The sequence below is a fragment of the Ambystoma mexicanum genome, chromosome 1q (assembly GCF_040938575.1).
Source record: "Ambystoma mexicanum isolate Mex_15411 chromosome 1q, UKY_AmexF1_1, whole genome shotgun sequence".
In the NCBI taxonomy this organism is placed as follows: domain Eukaryota; kingdom Metazoa; phylum Chordata; class Amphibia; order Caudata; family Ambystomatidae; genus Ambystoma; species Ambystoma mexicanum.
The window spans coordinates 1,015,939,647-1,015,966,301 of record NC_090922.1 but is presented as its reverse complement, the minus strand read 5'-3'; positions in this window follow the sequence as shown (position 1 = coordinate 1,015,966,301).

Here is a 26,655-nt window from a genome sequence, read left to right as displayed (position 1 = left end):
ACACTCTCAAACAAACACCCATACAGACCTGAACCCCCCACCCCCCAACTCAGCACACACAAACATGCACCCATACAGACCCAAACCCCCAACCTCCAAACTCTCAACCCCCCACCCCCCAAATCAGCACGCTCTCAAACAAGCACCCATACAGACCCGAACCCCCCACCCCCCAACTCCGAACCCCCCAATCTGCACACTCTCAAACAAGCACCCATACAGACCCGAACCCCCCACCCCCCAACTCAGCACACACAAACATGCACCCATACAAACAAAAAACCCCCAACTCTGAACCCCCCAACCCCCAAATCAGCACACTCTCAAACAAGCACGCATACAGACCCAAACCCCCCACCCCCCAACTCCGAACTCCCCACCCTCCAAATCAGCACACTCTCAAACAAGCACCCATACAGCCCCGAACCCCCCAACCCCCAACTCAGCACAAACAAACATGCACCCATACAGACCCAAACCCACCACCCCCCAACTCCGAACCCCCACCCCCCAAATCAGCACACTCTCAAACAAGCACCCATACAGACCCGAACCCCCCAACCCCCAACTCAGCACAAACAAACATGCACCCATACAGACACAAACCCCCCCCACCAACTCTGATCCCCCCACCCCCCAAATCAGCATGCTCTCAAACAAGCACCCATACAGACCCGAACTCCCCACCCCCCAACTCCGAACTCCTCACCCCCCAAACCAGCACACTCTCAAACAAGCACCCATACAGACCCGAACCCCCCACCCACCAACTCAGCACACACACAAACATGCACCCATACAGACCCAAACCCCCACCCCCCAACTCCGAAACCCCACCCCCCAAATCAGCACACTCTCAAACAAGCACCCCTACAGACCCAAACCCCCCACCCCCCAACTCCGAACTCCCCACTCCCCAAATCAGCACACTCTCAAACAAGCACCCATACAGACCCGAACCCCCCAACCCCCAACTCAGCACAAACAAACATGCACCCATACAGACACAAACCCCCCCCACCAACTCTGATCCCCCCACCCCCCAAATCAGCATGCTCTCAAACAAGCACCCATACAGACCCGAACTCCCCACCCCCCAACTCCGAACTCCTCACCCCCCAAACCAGCACACTCTCAAACAAGCACCCATACAGACCCGAACCCCCCACCCACCAACTCAGCACACACACAAACATGCACCCATACAGACCCAAACCCCCCACCCCCCAACTCCGAAACCCCACCCCCCAAATCAGCACACTCTCAAACAAGCACCCCTACAGACCTGAACCCCCCACCCCCCAACTCAGCACACACACACATGCACCCATAGAGACCCAAAACCCCCACCCCCCTACTCCGAACCCCCACCCCCCAAATCAGCACACTCTCAAACAAGCACCCATACAGACCCGAACCCCCCACCCCCCAACTCAGCGCACACAAACATGCACCCCTACAGACCCAAACCCCCCAAACCCCAACTCCGAACCCCCCACCCCCCAAATCAGCACACTCTCAAAGAAGCACCCATACAGACCCAAACCCCCCACCCCCCAACTCCGAAACCCCACCCCCCAAATCAGCACACTCTCAAACAAGCACCCCTACAGACCTGAACCCCCCACCCCCCAACTCAGCACACACACACATGCACCCATAGAGACCCAAACCCCCCACCCCCCTACTCCAAACCCCCACTCCCCAAATCAGCACACTCTCAAACAAGGACCCATACAGACCCGAACCCCCCACCCCCAACTCAGCACACAGACAAACATGCACCCATACAGACCCGAACCCCCCACCCCCCAACTCAGCACACACAAACAAGCACCCATACAGACCCGGACCCCCACCACCAACTCAGCACACACAAACATGCACCCCTACAGACCCAAACCCCCCAAACCCCAACTCCGAACCCCCCACCCCCCAAATCAGCACACTCTAAAACAAGCACCCATACAGACCCGAACCCCCCAACTCAGCACACACACAAACAAGCACCCATACAGACCCGAACCGCCCCCCCAACTCAGCACACACAAACAAGCACCCATACAGACCCAAACTCCACCCCCCAACTGAGCACACACAAACATGCACCCCTACAGACCCAAACCCCCAACCCCCAACTCTGAACCCCCCACCCCCCAAATCAGCACACTCTCAAACTAGCACCCATACAGACCTGAACCCCCCAACCCCCAACTCAGCACAAACAAACATGCACCCATACAGACCCAAACCCCCCCACCAACTCTGATCCCCCACCCCCCAAATCAGCATGCTCTCAAACAAGCACCCATACAGACCCGAACTCCCCACCCCCCAACTCCGAACCCCCCAACTCAGCACACACACAAACATGCACCCATACAGACCCAAACCCACCACCCCCCAACTCCGAACCCCCACCCCCCAAATCAGCACACTCTCAAACAAGCACCCATACAGACCCAAACCCCATCCTCCAAACTCTGAACCCCCCACCCCCCAAATCAGCACACTCTCAAACAAACACCCATACAGACCTGAACCCCCCACCCCCCAACTCAGCACACACAAACATGCACCCATACAGACCCAAACCCCCAACCTCCAAACTCTCAACCCCCCACCCCCCAAATCAGCACGCTCTCAAACAAGCACCCATACAGACCCGAACCCCCCAATCTGCACACTCTCAAACAAGCACCCATACAGACCCGAACCCCCCACCCCCCAACTCAGCACACACAAACATGCACCCATACAAACAAAAAACCCCCAACTCCGAACCCCCCAACCCCCAAATCAGCACACTCTCAAACAAGCACGCATACAGACCCAAACCCCCCACCCCCCAACTCCGAACTCCGCACCCTCCAAATCAGCACACTCTCAAACAAGCACCCATACAGCCCCGAACCCCCCAACCCCCAACTCAGCACAAACAAACATGCACCCATACAGACCCAAACCCACCACCCCCCAACTCCGAACCCCCACCCCCCAAATCAGCACACTCTCAAACAAGCACCCATACAGACCCGAACCCCCCAACCCCCAACTCAGCACAAACAAACATGCACCCATACAGACACAAACCCCCCCCACCAACTCTGATCCCCCCACCCCCCAAATCAGCATGCTCTCAAACAAGCACCCATACAGACCCGAACTCCCCACCCCCCAACTCCGAACTCCTCACCCCCCAAACCAGCACACTCTCAAACAAGCACCCATACAGACCCGAACCCCCCACCCACCAACTCAGCACACACACAAACATGCACCCATACAGACCCAAACCCCCACCCCCCAACTCCGAAACCCCACCCCCCAAATCAGCACACTCTCAAACAAGCACCCCTACAGACCCAAACCCCCCACCCCCCAACTCCGAACTCCCCACTCCCCAAATCAGCACACTCTCAAACAAGCACCCATACAGACCCGAACCCCCCAACCCCCAACTCAGCACAAACAAACATGCACCCATACAGACACAAACCCCCCCCACCAACTCTGATCCCCCCACCCCCCAAATCAGCATGCTCTCAAACAAGCACCCATACAGACCCGAACTCCCCACCCCCCAACTCCGAACTCCTCACCCCCCAAACCAGCACACTCTCAAACAAGCACCCATACAGACCCGAACCCCCCACCCACCAACTCAGCACACACACAAACATGCACCCATACAGACCCAAACCCCCCACCCCCCAACTCCGAAACCCCACCCCCCAAATCAGCACACTCTCAAACAAGCACCCCTACAGACCTGAACCCCCCACCCCCAACTCAGCACACACACACATGCACCCATAGAGACCCAAAACCCCCACCCCCCTACTCCGAACCCCCACCCCCCAAATCAGCACACTCTCAAACAAGCACCCATACAGACCCGAACCCCCCACCCCCCAACTCAGCGCACACAAACATGCACCCCTACAGACCCAAACCCCCCAAACCCCAACTCCGAACCCCCCACCCCCCAAATCAGCACACTCTCAAAGAAGCACCCATACAGACCCAAACCCCCCACCCCCCAACTCCGAAACCCCACCCCCCAAATCAGCACACTCTCAAACAAGCACCCCTACAGACCTGAACCCCCCACCCCCCAACTCAGCACACACACACATGCACCCATAGAGACCCAAACCCCCCACCCCCCTACTCCGAACCCCCACTCCCCAAATCAGCACACTCTCAAACAAGGACCCATACAGACCCGAACCCCCACCCCCAACTCAGCACACAGACAAACATGCACCCATACAGACCCGAACCCCCCACCCCCCAACTCAGCACACACAAACAAGCACCCATACAGACCCGGACCCCCACGACCAACTCAGCACACACAAACATGCACCCCTACAGACCCAAACCCCCCAAACCCCAACTCCGAACCCCCCACCCCCCAAATCAGCACACTCTAAAACAAGCACCCATACAGACCCGAACCCCCCACCCCCAACTCAGCACACACACAAACAAGCACCCATACAGACCCGAACCGCCCCCCCAACTCAGCACACACAAACAAGCACCCATACAGACCCAAACTCCACCCCCCAACTGAGCACACACAAACATGCACCCCTACAGACCCAAACCCCCAACCCCCAACTCTGAACCCCCCACCCCCCAAATCAGCACACTCTCAAACAAGCACCCATACAGACCTGAACCCCCCAACCCCCAACTCAGCACAAACAAACATGCACCCATACAGACCCAAACCCCCCCACCAACTCTGATCCCCCACCCCCCAAATCAGCATGCTCTCAAACAAGCACCCATACAGACCCGAACTCCCCACCCCCCAACTCCGAACCCCCCAACTCAGCACACACACAAACATGCACCCATACAGACCCAAACCCCCACCCCCCAACTCCGAAACCCCCAACCCCCAAATCAGCACACTCTCAAACAAGCACCCATACAGACCCAAACCTCCCACCCACCAACTCAGCACACACACAAACATGCACCCATACAGACCCAAACCCACCACCCCCCAACTCCGAACCCCCACCCCCCAAATCAGCACTCTCAAACAAGCACCCATACAGACCCGAACCCCCCACCCCACAACTCCGAAACCCCAACCCCCAAATCAGCACTCTCAAACAAGCACCCATACAGACCCAAACCCCCCACCCCCCAACTCCGAACTCCCCACCCTCCAAATCAGCACACTCTCAAACAAGCACCCATACAGCCCCGAACCCCCCAACCCCCAACTCAGCACAAACAAACATGCACCCATACAGACCCAAACCCACCACCCCCCAACTCCGAACCCCCAACCCCCAAATCAGCACTCTCAAGCAAGCACCCATACAGACCCAAACCCCCCACCCCCCAACTCCGAACTCCCCACTCCCCAAATCAGCACACTCTCAAACAAGCACCCATACAGACCCGAACCCCCCAACCCCCAACTCAGCACAAACAAACATGCACCCATACAGACACAAACCCCCCCACCAACTCTGATCCCCCCACCCCCCAAATCAGCACACTCTCAAACAAGCACCCATACAGACCCGAACCCCCCACCCACCAACTCAGCACACACACAAACATGCACCCATACAGACCCAAACCCCCCACCCCCCAACTCCGAAACCCCACCCCCCAAATCAGCACACTCTCAAACAAGCACCCCTACAGACCTGAACCCCCCACCCCCCAACTCAGCACACACACACATGCACCCATAGAGACCCAAACCCCCCACCCCCCTACTCCGAACCCCCACCCCCCAAATCAGCACACTCTCAAACAAGCACCCATACAGACCCGAACCCCCCACCCCCAACTCTGCACACAGACAAACATGCACCCATACAGACCCGAACCCCCCACCCCCCAACACAGCACACACAAACAAGCACCCATACAGACCCGAACCCCCACCCCCAACTCAGCGCACACAAACATGCACCCCTACAGACCCAAACCCCCCAAACCCCAACTCCGAACCCCCCACCCCCCAAATCAGCACACTCTCAAAGAAGCACCCATACAGACCCAAACCCCCACCCCCCAACTCAGCACACACACAAACATGCACCCATACAGACCCAAACCCACCACCCCCCAACTCCGAACCCCCACCCCCCAAATCAGCACACTCTCAAACAAGCACCCATACAGACCCAAACCCCATCCTCCAAACTCCGAACCCCCCACCCCCAAATCAGCACACTCTCAAACAAACACCCATACAGACCTGAACCCCCCACCCCCCAACTCAGCACACACAAACATGTACCCATACAGACCCAAACCCCCAACCTCCAAACTCTCAACCCCCCACCCCCCAAATCAGCACGCTCTCAAACAAGCACCCATACAGACCCGAACCCCCCACCCCCCAACTCCGAACCCCCCAATCAGCACACTCTCAAACAAGCACCCATACAGACCCGAACCCCCCACCCCCCAACTCAGCACACACAAACATGCACCCATACAAACAAAAAACCCCCAACTCCGAACCCCCCAACCCCCAAATCAGCACACTCTCAAACAAGCACGCATACAGACCCAAACCCACCACCCCCCAACTCCGAACTCCCCACCCTCCAAATCAGCACACTCTCAAACAAGCACCCATACAGCCCCGAACCCCCCAACCCCCAACTCAGCACAAACAAACATGCACCCATACAGACCCAAACCCACCACCCCCCAACTCCGGACCCCCACCCCCCAAATCAGCACACTCTCAAACAAGCACCCATACAGACCCAAACCCCCCAACCCCCAACTCAGCACAAACAAACATGCACCCATACAGACACAAACCCCCCCCACCAACTCTGATCCCCCCACCCCCCAAATCAGCATGCTCTCAAACAAGCACCCATACAGACCCGAACTCCCCACCCCCCAACTCCGAACTCCTCACCCCCCAAACCAGCACACTCTCAAACAAGCACCCATACAGACCCGAACCCCCCACCCACCAACTCAGCACACACACAAACATGCACCCATACAGACCCAAACCCCCCACCCCCCAAATCCGAAACCCCACCCCCCAAATCAGCACACTCTCAAACAAGCACCCCTACAGACCTGAACCCCCCACCCCCCAACTCAGCACACACACACATGCACCCATAGAGACCCAAACCCCCGACCCCCCTACTCCGAACCCCCACTCCCCAAATCAGTACACTCTCAAACAAGCACCCATACAGACCCGAACCCCCCACCCCCAACTCAGCACACAGACAAACATGCACCCATACAGACCCGAACCCCCCACCCCCCAACTCAGCACACACAAACAAGCACCCATACAGACCCGGACCCCCACCACCAACTCAGCACACACAAACATGCACCCCTACAGACCCAAACCCCCCAAACCCCAACTCCGAACCCCCACCCCCCAAATCAGCACACTCTAAAACAAGCACCCATACAGACCCGAACCCCCCACCCCCAACTCAGCACACACACAAACATGCACCCATACAGACCCGAACCGCCCCCCCAACTCAGCACACACAAACAAGCACCCATACAGACCCAAACTCCACCCCCCAACTGAGCACACACAAACATGCACCCCTACAGACCCAAACCCCCCAACCCCCAACTCCGAACCCCCCACCCCCCAAATCAGCACACTCTCAAACAAGCACCCATACAGACCTGAACCCCCCAACCCCCAACTCAGCACACACAAACATGCACCCATACAGACCCAAACCCACCACCCCCCAACTCCGAACCCCCACCCCCCAAATCAGCACACTCTCAAACAAGCACCCATACAGACCCAAACCCCATCCTCCAAACTCCGAACTCCCCACCCCCCAAATCAGCACACTCTCAAACAAGCACCCATACAGACCTGAACCCCCCACCCCCCAACTCAGCACACACAAACATGCACCCATACAGACCTAAACCCCCAACCTCCAAACTCTCAACCCCCAACCCCCCAAATCAGCACGCTCTCAAACAAGCACCCATACAGACCCGAACCCCCCACCCCCCAACTCCGAACCCCCCAATCAGCACACTCTCAAACAAGCACCCATACAGACCCGAACCCCCCACCCCCCAACTCAGCACACACAAACATGCACCCATACAAACAAAAAACCCCCAACTCCGAACCCCCCAACCCCCAAATCAGCACACTCTCAAACAAGCACGCATACAGACCCAAACCCCCCACCCCCAACTCAGCACACACACTCAGGCATGCACCCATACAGACCCAAACCCCCCACCCCCAACTCCGAACCCTCCACACCCCAAATCAGCACACTCTCAAACAAGTACCCACACAGACCCGAACCCCCCACCCACCAACTCAGCACACACACAAACATGCACCCATGGAGACCCAAACCCCGCACCCCCCAACTCCGAAGCCCCACCACCCAAATCAGCACACTCTCAAACAAGCACCCATACAGACCCGAACCCCCACCCCCAACTCAGCACACACACAAACATGCACCCATACAGACCCGAACCCCCCACCCCCCAACTCAGCACACACAAACAAGCATCCATACAGACCCAAACCCTACCCCCCAGCTGAGCACACACAAACATGCACCCCTGCAGACCCAAACCCCCCAACCCCCAACTCCGAACCCCCCAACCCCCAAATCAGCACACTCTCAAACAAGCACCCATACAGACCCGAACCCCCCACCCCCCAACTCAGCGCACACAAACATGCACCCCTACAGACCCAAACCCCCCAAACCCCATCTCCAAACCCCCCACCCCCCAAAATCAGCACACTCTCAAACAAGCACCCATACAGACCCGAACCCCCCACCGCCCAACTCAGCACACACAAGCATGCACCCATACAGACCCTAACCCCCAAACCCCAACTCCAAACCACCCACCCCCCAAATCAGCACGCTCTCAAACAAGCACCCATACAGACCCGAACCCCCCACCCCCCAACTCAGCACACACAAACATGCACCCATAGAGACCCAAACCACCCACCCCCCAACTCCGAACCCCCACTCCCCAAATCAGCAGACTCTCAAACAAGCACCCATACAGACCCGAACCCCCACCCCCAACTCAGCACACACACAAACATGCACCCATACAGACCCGAACCCCCCCCCCCAACTCAGCACACACAAACAAGCACCCATACAGACCCAAACCCTACCCCCCAACTGAGCACACACAAACATGCACCCCTGCAGACCCAAACCCCCCAACCCCCAACTCCGAACCCCCCAACCCCCAAATCAGCACACTCTCAAACAAGCACCCATAAAGACCCGAACCCCCCACCCCCCAACTCAGCGCACACAAACATGCACCCCTACAGACCCAAACCCCCCAAACCCCATCTCCAAACCCCCCACCCCCCAAAATCAGCACACTCTCAAACAAGCACCCATACAGACCCGAACCCCCCACCCCCCAACTCAGCACACACAAGCATGCACCCATACAGACCCTAACCCCCAAACCCCAACTCCGAACCACCCACCCCCCAAATCAGCACGCTCTCAAACAAGCACCCATACAGACCCGAACCCCCCACCCCCCAACTCTGAACCCCCAAATCAGCACACTCTCAAACAAGCACCCATACAGACCCGATCCTCCCACCCCCCAACTCAGCGCACACAAACATGCACCCATACTGACCCAAAACCCCCACCCCCCAACTCCGAGCCCCCCACCCCCAAATCAGCACACTCTCAAACAAGCACCCATACAGACCCGAACCCCCCCACCCCCCAACTTAGCACACACAAACATGGACCCATACAGACCCAAACCCCCAACCCCCAACTCCGAGCCCCCACCCCCAACTCAGCACACACACAAACATGCACCCATACAGACGCAAACCCCCCACCCAACAGCTCCGAACCCCCCACCCCCCAAACAAGCACACTCTCAAACAAGCACTCATACAGACCCGAACCCCCACCCCCAACTCAGCACACACAAACATGCACCCATACAGACCCAAACCCCCAACCCCCAACTCCGAGGCCCCACCCCCCAACTCAGCACACACACAAACATGCACCCATACAGACGCAAACCCCCCACCCCCTAGCTCCGAACCCCCCACCCCGCAAACAAGCACACTCTCAAACAAGCACCCATACAGACCCAAACCCACCAACTCTGAACCCCCCACACCCCAAATCATCACACTCTCAAACAAGCACCCATACAGCCTCGAACACCCCACCCACCAACTCAGCACACACACAAACATGCACCCATACAGACCCAACCCCCCAGCCCCCAACTCCGAACCTCCCACCCCCCAAATCAGCACACTCTCAAACAAGCACCCACACAGACCCGAACCCCCACCCCCAACTCAGCACACACAAACATGCACCCATAGAGACCCAAACCCCCACCCCCCAACTCCGAACCCCCACCCCCCAAATCAGCACACTCTCAAACAAGCACCCATACAGACCCGGACCCCCCACCCCCACCTCAGCGCACACAAACATGCACCCCTACAGACCCAAACCCCCCAACTCTGAACCCCCCACCCCCAAATCTGCACACTCTCCAAGAAACACCCATACAGACCCGAACCCCCCACCCCCCAACTCAGCACACACACAAACATGCACCCATACAGACCCAAACCCCCTAACCCCCCAACTCCGAACCCCCCACCTCCCAAATCAGCACACTCTCAAACAAGCACCCATACAGACCCGAACCTCCAACCTCCAAACTCCGAAACCCCCACCCCCCAAATCAGCACACTCTCAAACAAGCACCCATACAGACCCGAACCCCGAACCCCCAACTCAGCACACACAAACATGCACCCATACAGACCCAAACCCCCCACCCCCCAACTCTGAACCCCCCACCCCCCAAATCAGCACGCTCTCAAACAAGCACCCATACAGACCCGAACCCCCACCCCCCAACTCAGCACACACAAACATGCACCCATACAGACCCAAACCCGCAACCCCCACCCCAAATCAGCACACTCTCAAACAAGCACCCATACAGACGCGAACCCCCCACCCCCTAACTCAGCACACACACAAACATGCACCCACACAGACCCAAACCCCCACCCCCCAACTCCGAGCCCCCCACCCCCCAACTCTGAACCCCCCACCCCCCAAATCAGCACACTCTCCAACAAGCACCCATACAGACCCGAACCCCCCACCCCCCAACTCAGCGCACACAAACATGCACCCATACAGACCCAACCCCCCCAAACCCCAACTCCAAACCCCCCACCCCCCAAAATCAGCACACTCTCAAACAAGCCCCCATACAGACCCGAACCCCCCACCCCCCAACTCAGCACACACAAGCATGCACCCATACAGACCCAAACCCCAACTCCGAACCACCCAACTCAGCACACACACAAACATGCACCCGTACAGACCCAAACCCCCCACCCCCCAACCCCCAAATCAGAACACTCTCAAACAAGCACCCATACAGACCCAAACCCCCCACCCCCCAACTCCAAACCCCCAACACCCCAAATCATCACACTCTCAAACAAGTACCCATACAGACCCAAACCCCCCACCCACCAACTCAGCACACACACAAACATGCACCCATACAGACCCAAACCCCCCACCCCCCAACTCCGAAACCCCACCCCCCAAATCAGCACACTCTCAAACAAGAACCCATACAGACCCGAACCCCCCACCCCCAACTCAGCACACAGACAAACATGCACCCATACAGACCCGAACCCCCACCCCAACTCAGCACACACAAACAAGCACCCATACAGACCCGAACCCCCACCCCCAACTCAGCGTACACAAACATGCACCCCTACAGACCCGAACCCCCAAACCCCAACTCCGAACCCCCCACCCCCCAAATCAGCACACTCTCAAAGAAGCACCCATACAGACCCAAACCCCCAGCCCCCAACTCCGAACCCCCACCCCCCAAATCAGCACACTCTCAAACAAGCACCCATACAGACCCAAACCCCACACCCCCCAACTCCGAACCCCCACCCCCCAAATCAGCACACTCTCAAACAAGCACCCATACAGACCCAAACCCCCAACCTCCAAACTCCGAACCCCCCACCCCCCAAATCAGCACACTCTCAAACAAGCACCCATACAGACCTGAACCCCCCACCCCCCAACTCAGCACACACAAACATGCACCCATACAGACCCAAACCCCCAACCTCCAAACTCTCAACCCCCCACCCCCCAAATCAGCACGCTCTCAAACAAGCACCCATACAGACCCGAACCCCCCACCCCCCAACTCCGAACCCCCCAATCAGCACACTCTCAAACAAGCACCCATAAAGACCTGAACCCCCCACCCCCCAACTCAGCACACACAAACATGCACCCATACAAACCCAAACCCCCAACGCCCAACTCCGAACCCCCCAACCCCCAAATCAGCACACACACTCAGGCATGCACCCATACAGACCCAAACCCCCCACCCGCCAACTCCAAACCCCCCACACCCCAAATCAGCACACTCTCAAACAAGTACCCATACAGACCCGAACCCCCCACCCACCAACTCAGCACACATACAAACATGCACCCATAGAGACCCAAACCCCCCACGCCCCAACTCCGAAGCCCCACCCCCCAAATCAGCACACTCTCAAACAAGCACCCATACAGACCTGAACCCCCCACCCCCCAACTCAGCACACACAAACATGCACCCATAGAGACCCAAACCACCCACCCCCCAACTCCGAACCCCCACCCCCTAAATCAGCACACTCTCAAACAAGCACCCATACAGACCCGAACCCCCCAACTCAGCACACACACAAACATGCACCCATACAGACCCGAACCACCCCCCCAACTCAGCACACACAAACAAGCACCCATACAGACCCAAACCCCACCCCCCAACTGAGCACACACAAACATGCACCCCTACAGACCCAAACCCCCCAACCCCCAACTCCGAACCCCCCACCCCCCAAATCAGCACACTCTCAAACAAGCACCCATACAGACCCAAACCCCCAACCTCCAAACTCCGAACCCCCCACCCCCCAAATCAGCACACTCTCAAACAAGCACCCATACAGACCTGAACCCCCCACCCCCCAACTCAGCACACACAAACATGCACCCATACAGACCCAAACCCCCAACCTCCAAACTCTCAACCCCCCACCCCCCAAATCAGCACGCTCTCAAACAAGCACCCATACAGACCCGAACCCCCCACCCCCCAACTCCGAACCCCCCAATCAGCACACTCTCAAACAAGCACCCATAAAGACCCGAACCCCCCACCCCCTAACTCAGCACACACAAACATGCACCCATACAAACCCAAATTCCCACCCCCAACTCCGAACCCCCCAACCCCCAAATCAGCACACTCAAACAAGCACGCATACAGAACCAAACCCCCCAACCCCCAACTCAGCACACACACTCAGGCATGCACCCATACAGAACCAAACCCCCCACCCCCAACTCCAAACCCCCCACACCCCAAATCAGCACACTCTCAAACAAGCACCCATACAGACCCGAACCCCCCACCCCCAACTCAGCACACACACAAACATGCACCCATACAGACCCAAACTCCACCCCCCAACTGAGCACACACAAACATGCACCCCTACAGACCCAAACCCCCCAACCCCCAACTCCGAACCCCCCACCCCCCAAATCAGCACACTCTCAAACAAGCACCCATACAGACCTGAACCCCCCAACCCCCAACTCAGCACAAACAAACATGCACCCATACAGACCCAAACCCCCCCACCAACTCTGATCCCCCACCCCCCAAATCAGCATGCTCTCAAACAAGCACCCATACAGACCCGAGCTCCACACCCCCCATCTCCAAACCCCCAACTCAGCACACACACAAACATGCACCCATACAGACCCAAACCCCCCACCCCCCAACTCTGAACTCCCCACACCCCAAATCAGCAGACACACTCAGGCATGCACCCATACAGACCCAAACCCCCCACCCCCCAACTCCAAACCCCCCACACCCCAAATCAGCACACTCTCAAACAAGCACCCATACAGCCCCGAACCCCCCACCCACCAACTCAGCACACACACAAACATGCACCCATACAGACCCAAACCCACCACCTCCCAACTTCGAACCCCCACCCCCCAAATCTGCACTCTCAAACAAGCACCCATACAGACCCAAACCCCCCAACCCCCAACTCCGAACCCCCCACCCCCCAAATCAGCACACTCTCAAACAAGCACCCATACAGACCCAAACCCCCAACCTCCAAACTCCGAACCCCCCACCCCCCAAATCAGCACACTCTCAAACAAGCACCCATACAGACCTGAACCCCCCACCCCCCAACTCAGCACACACAAACATGCACCCATACAGACCCAAACCCCCAACCTCCAAACTCTCAACCCCCCACCCCCCAAATCAGCACGCTCTCAAACAAGCACCCATACAGACCCGAACCCCCCACCCCCCAACTCCGAACCCCCCAATCAGCACACTCTCAAACAAGCACCCATAAAGACCCGAACCCCCCAACCCCCAAATCAGCACACTCAAACAAGCACGCATACAGAACCAAACCCCCCAACCCCCAACTCAGCACACAAACTCAGGCATGCACCCATACAGAACCAAACCCCCCACCCCCAACTCCAAACCCCCCACACCCCAAATCAGCACACTCTCAAACAAGCACCCATACAGACCCGAACCCCCCACCCCCAACTCAGCACACACACAAACATGCACCCATACAGACCCAAACTCCACCCCCCAACTGAGCACACACAAACATGCACCCCTACAGACCCAAACCCCCCAACCCCCAACTCCGAACCCCCCACCCCCCAAATCAGCACACTCTCAAACAAGCACCCATACAGACATGAACCCCCCAACCCCCAACTCAGCACAAACAAACATGCACCCATACAGACCCAAACCCCCCCACCAACTCTGATCCCCCACCCCCCAAATCAGCATGCTCTCAAACAAGCACCCATACAGACCCGAGCTCCACACCCCCCCATCTCCAAACCCCCAACTCAGCACACACACAAACATGCACCCATACAGACCCAAACCCCCCACCCCCCAACTCTGAACTCCCCACACCCCAAATCAGCAGACACACTCAGGCATGCACCCATACAGACCCAAACCCCCCACCCCCCAACTCCAAACCCCCCACACCCCAAATCAGCACACTCTCAAACAAGCACCCATACAGCCCCGAACCCCCCACCCACCAACTCAGCACACACACAAACATGCACCCATACAGACCCAAACCCACCACCTCCCAACTTCGAACCCCCACCCCCCAAATCTGCACTCTCAAACAAGCACCCATACAGACCCGAACCCCCCACCCCCCAACTCCGAACTCCCCACCTCCCAAATCAGCACACTCTCAAACAAGCACCCATACAGACCCGAACCCCCCAACCCCCAACTCAGCACAAACAAACATGCACCCATAGAGACCCAAACCCCCCCACCAACTCTGATCCCCCCACCCCCCAAATCAGCATGCTCTCAAACAAGCACCCATACAGACCCGAACTCCCCATCCCCCAACTCCGAACCCCCAACTCAGCACACACACAAACATGCACCCATACAGACCCAAACCCCCACCCCCCAACTCCCAAACCCCCAACCCCCAAATCAGCACACTCTCAAACAAGCACCCATACAGACCCAAACCTCCCACCCCCCAACTCAGCACACACACTCAGACATGCACCCATACAGACCCAAACCCCCCACCCCCCAACTCCAAATCCCCCACACCCCAAATCAGCACACTCTCAAACAAGTACCCATACAGACCCGAACCCCCCACCCACCAACTCCGAACCCCCCACACCCCAAATCAGCACACACACTCAGGCATGCCCCCATACAGACCCAAACCCCCCACTCCCCAACTCCAAACCCCCCACACCCCAAATCAGCACACTCTCAAACAAGCACCCATACAGACCCGAACCCCCCAACCCCCAACTCAGCACAAACAAACATGCACCCATACAGACCCAAACCCCCCCACCAACTCTGATCCCCCCACCCCCCAAATCAGCATGCTCTCAAACAAGCACCCATACAGACCCGAACTCCCCACCCCCCAACTCCGAACCCCCAACTCAGCACACACACAAACATGCACCCATACAGACCCAAACCCCCACCCCCCAACTCCCAAACCCCCAACCCCCAAATCAGCACACTCTCAAACAAGCACCCATACAGACCCAAACCTCCCACCCCCCAACTCAGCACACACACTCAGACATGCACCCATACAGACCCAAACCCCCCACCCCCCAACTCCAAATCCCCCACACCCCAAATCAGCACACTCTCAAACAAGCACCCATACAGCCCCGAACCCCCCACCCACCAACTCAGCACACACACAAACATGCACCCATACAGACCCAAACCCACCACCTCCCAACTCCGAACCCCCACCCCCCAAATCTGCACTCTCAAACAAGCACCCATACAGACCCAAACCCCCCACCCCCCAACTCCGAACTCCCCACCTCCCAAATCAGCACACTCTCAAACAAGCACCCATACAGACCCGAACCCCCCAACCCCCAACTCAGCACAAACAAACATGCACCCATACAGACCCAAACCCCCCACCAACTCTGATCCCCCCACCCCCCAAATCAGCATGCTCTCAAACAAGCACCCATACAGACCCGAACTCCCCACCCCCCAACTCCGAACCCCCAACTCAGCACACACACAAACATGCACCCATACAGACCCAAACCCCCACCCCCCAACCCCCAAATCAGCACACTCTCAAACAAGCACCCATACAGACCCAAACCTCCCACCCCCCAACTCAGCACACACACTCAGACATGCACCCATACAGACCCAAACCCCCCACCCCCCAACTCCAAATCCCCCACATCCCAAATCAGCACACTCTCAAACAAGCACCCATACAGCCCCAAACCCCCCACCCACCAACTCAGCACACACACAAACATGCACCCATACAGACACAAACCCACCACCCCCCAACTCCGAACCCCCACCCCCCAAATCAGCACTCTCAAACAAGCACCCATACAGACCCGAACCCCCCACCCCCCAACTCCGAACTCCCCACCCCCCAAATCAGCACACTCTCAAACAAGCACCCATACAGACCCGAACCCCCCACCCACCAACTCAGCAAACACACAAACATGCACCCATACAGACCCAAACCCACCACCCCCCAACTCCGAACCCCCCACCCCCCAAATCAGCACACTCTCAAACAAGCACCCATACAGACCCAAACCCCCAACCTCCAAACTCCGAACCCCCCACCCCCCAAATCAGCACACTCTCAAACAAGCACCCATACAGACCTGAACCCCCCACCCCCAACTCAGCACACACAAACATGCACCCATACAGACCCAAACCCCCAACCTCCAAACTCTCAACCCCCCACCCCCCAAATCAGCACGCTCTCAAACAAGCACCCATACAGACCCGAACCCCCCACCCCCCAACTCCGAACCCCCCAATCAGCACACTCTCAAACAAGCACCCATAAAGACCCGAACCCCCCACCCCCCAACTCAGCACACACAAACATGCACCCATACAAACCCAAATTCCCACCCCCAACTCCGAACCCCCCAACCCCCAAATCAGCACACTCAAACAAGCACGCATACAGAACCAAACCCCCCAACCCCCAACTCAGCACACACACTCAGGCATGCACCCATACAGAACCAAACCCCCCACCCCCAACTCCAAACCCCCCACACCCCAAATCAGCACACTCTCAAACAAGCACCCATACAGACCCGAACCCCCCACCCCCAACTCAGCACACACACAAACATGCACCCATACAGACCCAAACTCCACCCCCCAACTGAGCACACACAAACATGCACCCCTACAGACACAAACCCCCCAACCCCCAACTCCGAACCCCCCACCCCCCAAATCAGCACACTCTCAAACAAGCACCCATGCAGACCTGAACCCCCCAACCCCCAACTCAGCACAAACAAACATGCACCCATACAGACCCAAACCCCCCCACCAACTCTGATCCCCCACCCCCCAAATCAGCATGCTCTCAAACAAGCACCCATACAGACGCGAGCTCCACACCCCCCATCTCCAAACCCCCAACTCAGCACACACACAAACATGCACCCATACAGACCCAAACCCCCCACCCCCCAACTCTGAACCCCCCACACCCCAAATCAGCAGACACACTCAGGCATGCACCCATACAGACCCAAACCCCCCACCCCCCAACTCCAAACCCCCCACACCCCAAATCAGCACACTCTCAAACAAGCACCCATACAGCCCCGAACCCCCCACCCACCAACTCAGCACACACACAAACATGCACCCATACAGACCCAAACCCACCACCTCCCAACTCTGAACCCCCACCCCCCAAATCTGCACTCTGAAACAAGCACCCATACAGACCCGAACCCCCCACCCCTCAACTCCGAACTCCCCACCTCCCAAATCAGCACACTCTCAAACAAGCACCCATACAGACCCGAACCCCCAACCCCCAACTCAGCACAAACAAACATGCACCCATACAGACCCAAACCCCCCCACCAACTCTGATCCCCCCACCCCCCAAATCAGCATGCTCTCAAACAAGCACCCATACAGACCCGAACTCCCCACCCCCCAACTCCGAACCCCCAACTCAGCACACACACAAACATGCACCCATACAGACCCAAACCCCCACCCCCCAACTCCCAAACCCCCAACCCCCAAATCAGCACACTCTCAAACAAGCACCCATACAGACCCAAACCTCCCACCCCCCAACTCAGCACACACACTCAGACATGCACCCATACAGACCCAAACCCCCCACCCCCCAACTCCAAATCCCCCACACCCCAAATCAGCACACTCTCAAACAAGTACCCATACAGACCCAAACCCACCACCCCCCAACTCCGAACCCCCACCCCCCAAATCAGCACTCTCAAACAAGCACCCATACAGACCCGAATCCCCCACCCCCCAACTCCGAACTCCCCACCCCCCAAATCAGCACACTCTCAAACAAGCACCCATACAGACCCGAACCCCCCACCCACCAACTCAGCAAACACACAAACATGCACCCATACAGACCCAAACCCACCACCCCCCAACTCCGAACCCCCACCCCCCAAATCAGCACTCTCAAACAAGCACCCATACAGACCCGAAACCCCCACCCCCCAACTCCGAACTCCCCACCCCCCAAATCAGCACACTCTCAAACAAGTACCCATACAGACCCGAACCCCCCACCCACCAACTCAGCAAACACACAAACATGCACCCATACAGACCCAAACCCACCACCCCCCAACTCCGAACACCCACCCCCCAAAAATGGGCTCTCAAACAAGCACCCATACAGACCCGAACCCCCCAACTCCAAACTCCCCACCCCCCAAATCAGCACACTCTCAAACAAGCACCCATACAGACCCGAACCCCCCAACCCCCAACTCAGCACAAACAAACATGCACCCATACAGACCCAAACCCCCCCACCAACTCTGATCCCCCACCCCCCAAAAATGGGCTCTCAAACAAGCACCCATACAGACCCGAACCCCCCAACTCCAAACTCCCCACCCCCCAAATCAGCATGCTCTCAAACAAGCACCCATACAGACCCGAACTCCCCATCCCCCAACTCCGAACCCCCCAACTCAGCACACACACAAACATGCACCCATACAGACCCAAACCCCCCACCCCCCAACTCGAAAACCCCCAACCCCCAAATCAGCACACTCTCAAACAAGCACCCATACAGACCCAAACCTCCCACCCACCAACTCAGCACACACACAAACATGCACCCATACAGACCCAAACCCACCACCCCCCAACTCCGAACCCCCACCCCCCAAATCAGCACTCTCAAACAAGCACCCATACAGACCCAAACCCCCCACCCCACAACTCCGAAACCCCACCCCCCAAATCAGCACTCTCAAACAAGCATCCATACAGACCCAAACCCCCCACCCCCCAACTCCGAACTCCCCACCCTCCAAATCAGCACACTCTCAAACAAGCACCCATACAGCCCCGAACCCCCCAACCCCAACTCAGCACAAACAAACATGCACCCATACAGACCCAAACCCACCACCCCCCAACTCCGAACCCCCACCCCCCAAATCAGCACTCTCAAACAAGCAACCATACAGACCCAAACCCCCCACCCCCCAACTCCGAACTCCCCACTCCCCAAATCAGCACACTCTCAAACAAGCACCCATACAGACCCGAACCCCCCAACCCCCAACTCAGCACAAACAAACATGCACTCATACAGACACAAACCCCCCCCACCAACTCTGATCCCCCCACCCCCCAAATCAGCATGCTCTCAAACAAGCACCCATACAGACCCAAACTCCCCACCCCCCAACTCCGAACTCCCCACCCCCCAAACCAGCACACTCTCAAACAAGCACCCATACAGACCCGAACCCCCCACCCACCAACTCAGCACACACACAAACATGCACCCATACAGACCCAAACCCCCCACCCCCCAACTCCAAAACCCCACCCCCCAAATCAGCACACTCTCAAACAAGCACCCCTACAGACCTGAACCCCCACCCCCCAACTCAGCACACACACACATGCACCCATAGAGACCCAAACCCCCCACCCCCCTACTCCGAACCCCCACCCCCCAAATCAGCACACTCTCAAACAAGCACCCATACAGACCCGAACCCCCCACCCCCAACTCTGCACACAGACAAACATGCACCCATACAGACCCGAATCCCCCACCCCCCAACTCAGCACACACAAACATGCACCCCTACAGACCCAAACCCCCCAAACCCCAACTCCGAACCCCCCACCCCCCAAATCAGCACACTCTCAAAGAAGCACCCATACAGACCCAAACCCCCACCCCCCAACTCAGCACACACACAAACATGCACCCATACAGACCCAAACCCACCACCCCCCAACTCCGAACCCCCACCCCCCAAATCAGCACACTCTCAAACAAGCACCCATACAGACCCGAACCCCCCAACCCCCAACTCAGCACAAACAAACATGCACCCATACAGACCCAAACCCCCCCACCAACTCTGATCCCCCACCCCCCAAAAATGGGCTCTCAAACAAGCACCCATACAGACCCGAACCCCCCAACTCCAAACTCCCCACCCCCCAAATCAGCATGCTCTCAAACAAGCACCCATACAGACCCGAACTCCCCACCCCCCAACTCCGAACCCCCCAACTCAGCACACACACAAACAGGCACCCATACAGACCCAAACCCCCCACCCCCCAACTCCGAAACCCCCAACCCCCAAATCAGCACACTCTCAAACAAGCACCCATACAGACCCAAACCTCCCACCCACCAACTCAGCACACACACAAACATGCACCCATACAGACCCAAACCCACCACCCCCCAACTCCGAACCCCCACCCCCCAAATCAGCACTCTCAAACAAGCACCCATACAGACCCGAACCCCCCACCCCACAACTCCGAAACCCCACCCCCCAAATCAGCACTCTCAAACAAGCATCCATACAGACCCAAACCCCCCACCCCCCAACTCCGAACTCCCCACCCTCCAAATCAGCACACTCTCAAACAAGCACCCATACAGCCCCGAACCCCCCAACCCCCAACTCAGCACACACACAAACATGCACCCATACAGACCCAAACCCAACACCCCCCAACTCCGAACCCCCACCCCCCAAATCAGCACTCTCAAACAAGCACCCATACAGACCCGAACCCCCCACCCCACAACTCCGAAACCCCACCCCCCAAATCAGCACTCTCAAACAAGCATCCATACAGACCCAAACCCCCCACCCCCCAACTCCGAACTCCCCACCCTCCAAATCAGCACACTCTCAAACAAGCACCCATACAGCCCCGAACCCCCCAACCCCCAACTCAGCACAAACAAACATGCACCCATACAGACCCAAACCCACCACCCCCCAACTCCGAACCCCCACCCCCCAAATCAGCACTCTCAAACAAGCACCCATACAGACCCAAACCCCCCACCCCCCAACTCCGAACTCCCCACTCCCCAAATCAGCACACTCTCAAACAAGCACCCATACAGACCCGAACCCCCCAACCCCCAACTCAGCACAAACAAACATGCACCCATACAGACACAAACCCCCCCCACCAACTCTGATCCCCCCACCCCCCAAATCAGCATGCTCTCAAACAAGCACCCATACAGACACAAACTCCCCACCCCCCAACTCCGAACTCCCCACCCCCCAAACCAGCACACTCTCAAACAAGCACCCATACAGACCCGAACCCCCCACCCACCAACTCAGCACACACACAAACATGCACCCATACAGACCCAAACCCCCCACCCCCCAACTCCGAAACCCCACCCCCCAAATCAGCACACTCTCAAACAAGCACCCCTACAGACCTGAACCCCCACCCCCCAACTCAGCACACACACACATGCACCCATAGAGACCCAAACCCCCCACCCCCCTACTCCGAACCCCCACCCCCCAAATCAGCACACTCTCAAACAAGCACCCATACAGACCCGAACCCCCCACCCCCAACTCTGCACACAGACAAACATGCACCCATACAGACCCGAATCCCCCACCCCCCAACTCAGCACACACAAACATGCACCCCTACAGACCCAAACCCCCCAAACCCCAACTCCGAACCCCCCACCCCCCAAATCAGCACACTCTCAAAGAAGCACCCATACAGACCCAAACCCCCACCCCCCAACTCAGCACACACACAAACATGCACCCATACAGACCCAAACCCACCACCCCCCAACTCCGAACCCCCACCCCCCAAATCAGCACACTCTCAAACAAGCACCCATACAGACCCAAACCCCATCCTCCAAACTCCGAACCCCCCACCCCCCAAATCAGCACACTCTCAAACAAACACCCATACAGACCTGAACCCCCCACCCCCCAACTCAGCACACACAAACATGCACCCATACAGACCTAAACCCCCAACCTCCAAACTCTCAACCCCCCACCCCCCAAATCAGCACGCTCTCAAACAAGCACCCATACAGACCCGAACCCCCCACCCCCCAACTCTGAACCCCCCAATCAGCACACTCTCAAACAAGCACCCATACAGACCCGAACCCCCCACCCCCCAACTCAGCACACACAAACATGCACCCATACAAACAAAAAACCCCCAACTCCGAACCCCTCAACCCCCAAATCAGCACACTCTCAAACAAGCACGCATACAGACAGAAACCCCCCACCCCCAAACTCCGAACTCCCCACCCTCCAAATCAGCACACTCTCAAAAAAGCACCCATACAGCCCCGAACCCCCCAACCCCCAACTCAGCACAAGCAAACATGCACCCATACAGACCCAAAACCACCACCCCCCAACTCCGAACCCCCACCCCCCAAATCAGCACACTCTCAAACAAGCACCCATACAGACCCGAACCCCCCAACCCCCAACTCAGCACAAACAAACATGCACCCATACAGACACAAACCCCCCCACCAACTCTGATCCCCCCACCCCCCAAATCAGCATGCTCTCAAACAAGCACCCATACAGACCCGAACTCCCCACCCCCCAACACCGAACTCCCCACCCCCCAAACCACCACACTCTCAAACAAGCACCCATACAGACCCGAACCCCCCACCCACCAACTCAGCACACACACAAACATGCACCCATACAGACCCAAACCCCCCAACCCCCAACTCCGAAACCCCACCCCCCAAATCAGCACACTCTCAAACAAGCACCCCTACAGACCTGAACCCCCCACCCCCCAACTCAGCACACACACACATGCACCCATAGAGACCCAAACCCCCCACCCCCCTACTCCGAACCCCCACCCCCCAAATCAGCACACTCTCAAACAAGCACGCATACAGACCCGAACCCCCCACCCCCAACTCAGCACACAGACAAACATGCACCCATACAGACCGAAACCCCCCACCCCCCAACTCAGCACACACAAACAAGCACCCATACAGACCCGGACCCCCACCACCAACTCAGCGCACACAAACATGCACCCCTACAGACCCAAACCCCCCAAACCCCAACTCCGAACCCCCCACCCCCCAAATCAGCACACTCTCAAAGAAGCACCCATACAGACCCAAACCCCCCACCCCCCAACTCAGCACACACACAAACATGCACCCATACAGACCCAAACCCACCACCCCCCAACTCCGAACCCCCACCCCCAAATCAGCACACTCTCAAACAAGCACCCATACAGACCCAAACCCCATCCTCCAAACTCCGAACCCCCCACCCCCCAAATCAGCACACTCTCAAACAAGCACCCATACAGACCTGAACCCCCCACCCCCCAACTCAGCACACACAAACATGCACCCATACAGACCCAAACCCCCAACCTCCAAACTCTCAACCCCCAACCCCCCAAATCAGCACGCTCTCAAACAAGCACCCATACAGACCCGAACCCCCCACCCCCCAACACCGAACCCCCCAATCAGCACACTCTCAAACAAGCACCCATACAGACCCGAACCCCCCACCCCCCAACTAAGCACACACAAACATGCACCCATACAAACAAAAAAACCCCAACTCCGAACCCCCCAACCCCCAAATCAGCACACTCTCAAACAAGCATGCATACAGACCCAAACCCCCCACCCCCCAACTCAGCACACACACTCAGGCATGCACCCATACAGACCCAAACCCCCCACCCCCAACTCCGTACCCTCCACACCCCAAATCAGCACACTCTCAAACAAGTACCCACACAGACCCGAACCCCCCACCCACCAACTCAGCACACACACAAACATGCACCCATGGAGACCCAAACCCCCCACCCCCCAACTCCGAAGCCCCACCACCCAAATCAGCACACTCTCAAACAAGCACCCATACAGACCCGAACCCCCCACCCCCCAACTCAGCACACACAAACATGCACCCATAGAGACCCAAACCACCCACCCCCCAACTCCGAACCCCCACTCCCCAAATCAGCAGACTCTCAAACAAGCACCCATACAGACCCGAACCCCCACCCCCAACTCAGCACACACACAAACATGCACCCATACAGACCCGAACCCCCCACCCCCCAACTCAGCACACACAAACAAGCACCCATACAGACCCAAACCCTACCCCCCAACTGAGCACACACAAACATGCACCCCTGCAGACCCAAACCCCCCAACCCCCAACTCCGAACCCCCCACCCCCAAATCAGCACACTCTCAAACAAGCACCCATACATTCCCGAACCCCCCACCCCCCAACTCAGCGCACACAAACATGCACCCCTACAGACCCAAACCCCCCAAACCCCATCTCCAAACCCCCCACCCCCCAAAATCAGCACACTCTCAAACAAGCACCCATACAGACCCGAACCCCCCACGCCCCAACTCAGCACACACAAGCATGCACCCATACAGACCCTAACCCCCAAACCCCAACTCCGAACCACCCACCCCCCAAATCAGCACGCTCTCAAACAAGCACCCATACAGACCCGAACCCCCCACCCCCCAACTCCGAACCCCCAAATCAGCACACTCTCAAACAAGCACCCATACAGACACGATCCTCCCACCCCCCAACTCAGCGCACACAAACATGCACCCATACTGACCCAAAACCCCCACCCCCCAACTCCGAGCCCCCCACCCCCAAATCAGCACACTCTCAAACAAGCACCCATACAGACCCGAACCCCCCACCCCCCAACTTAGCACACACAAACATGGACCCATACAGACCCAAACCCCCAACCCCCAACTCCGAGCCACCACCCCCAACTCAGCACACACACAAACATACACCCATACAGACGCAAACCCCCCACCCAACAGCTCCGAACCCCCCACCCCCCAAACAAGCACACTCTCAAACAAGCACTCATACAGACCCGAACCCCCCACCCCCAACTCAGCACACACAAACATGCACCCATACAGACCCAAACCCCCAACCCCCAACTCCGAGCCCCCACCCCCCAACTCAGCACACACACAAACATGCACCCATACAGACGCAAACCCCCCACCCCCTAGCTCCGAACCCCCCACCCCCCAAACAAGCACACTCTCAAACAAGCACCCATACAGACCCAAACCCACCAACTCTGAACCCCCCACACCCCAAATCATCACACTCTCAAACAAGCACCCATACAGACCCGAACCCCCCACCCCCAACTCAGCACACACAAACATGCACCCATAGAGACCCAAACCCCCACCCCCCAACTCCGAACCCCCACCCCCCAAATCAGCACACTCTCAAACAAGCACCCATACAGACCCGGACCCCCCACCCCCACCTCAGCGCACACAAACATGCACCCCTACAGACCCAAACCCCCCAACTCTGAACCCCCCACCCCCCAAATCTGCACACTCTCCAAGAAACACCCATACAGACCCGAACCCCCCACCCCCCAACTCAGCACACACACAAACATGCACCCATACAGACCCAAACCCCCTAACCCCCAACTCCGAACCCCCCACCTCCCAAA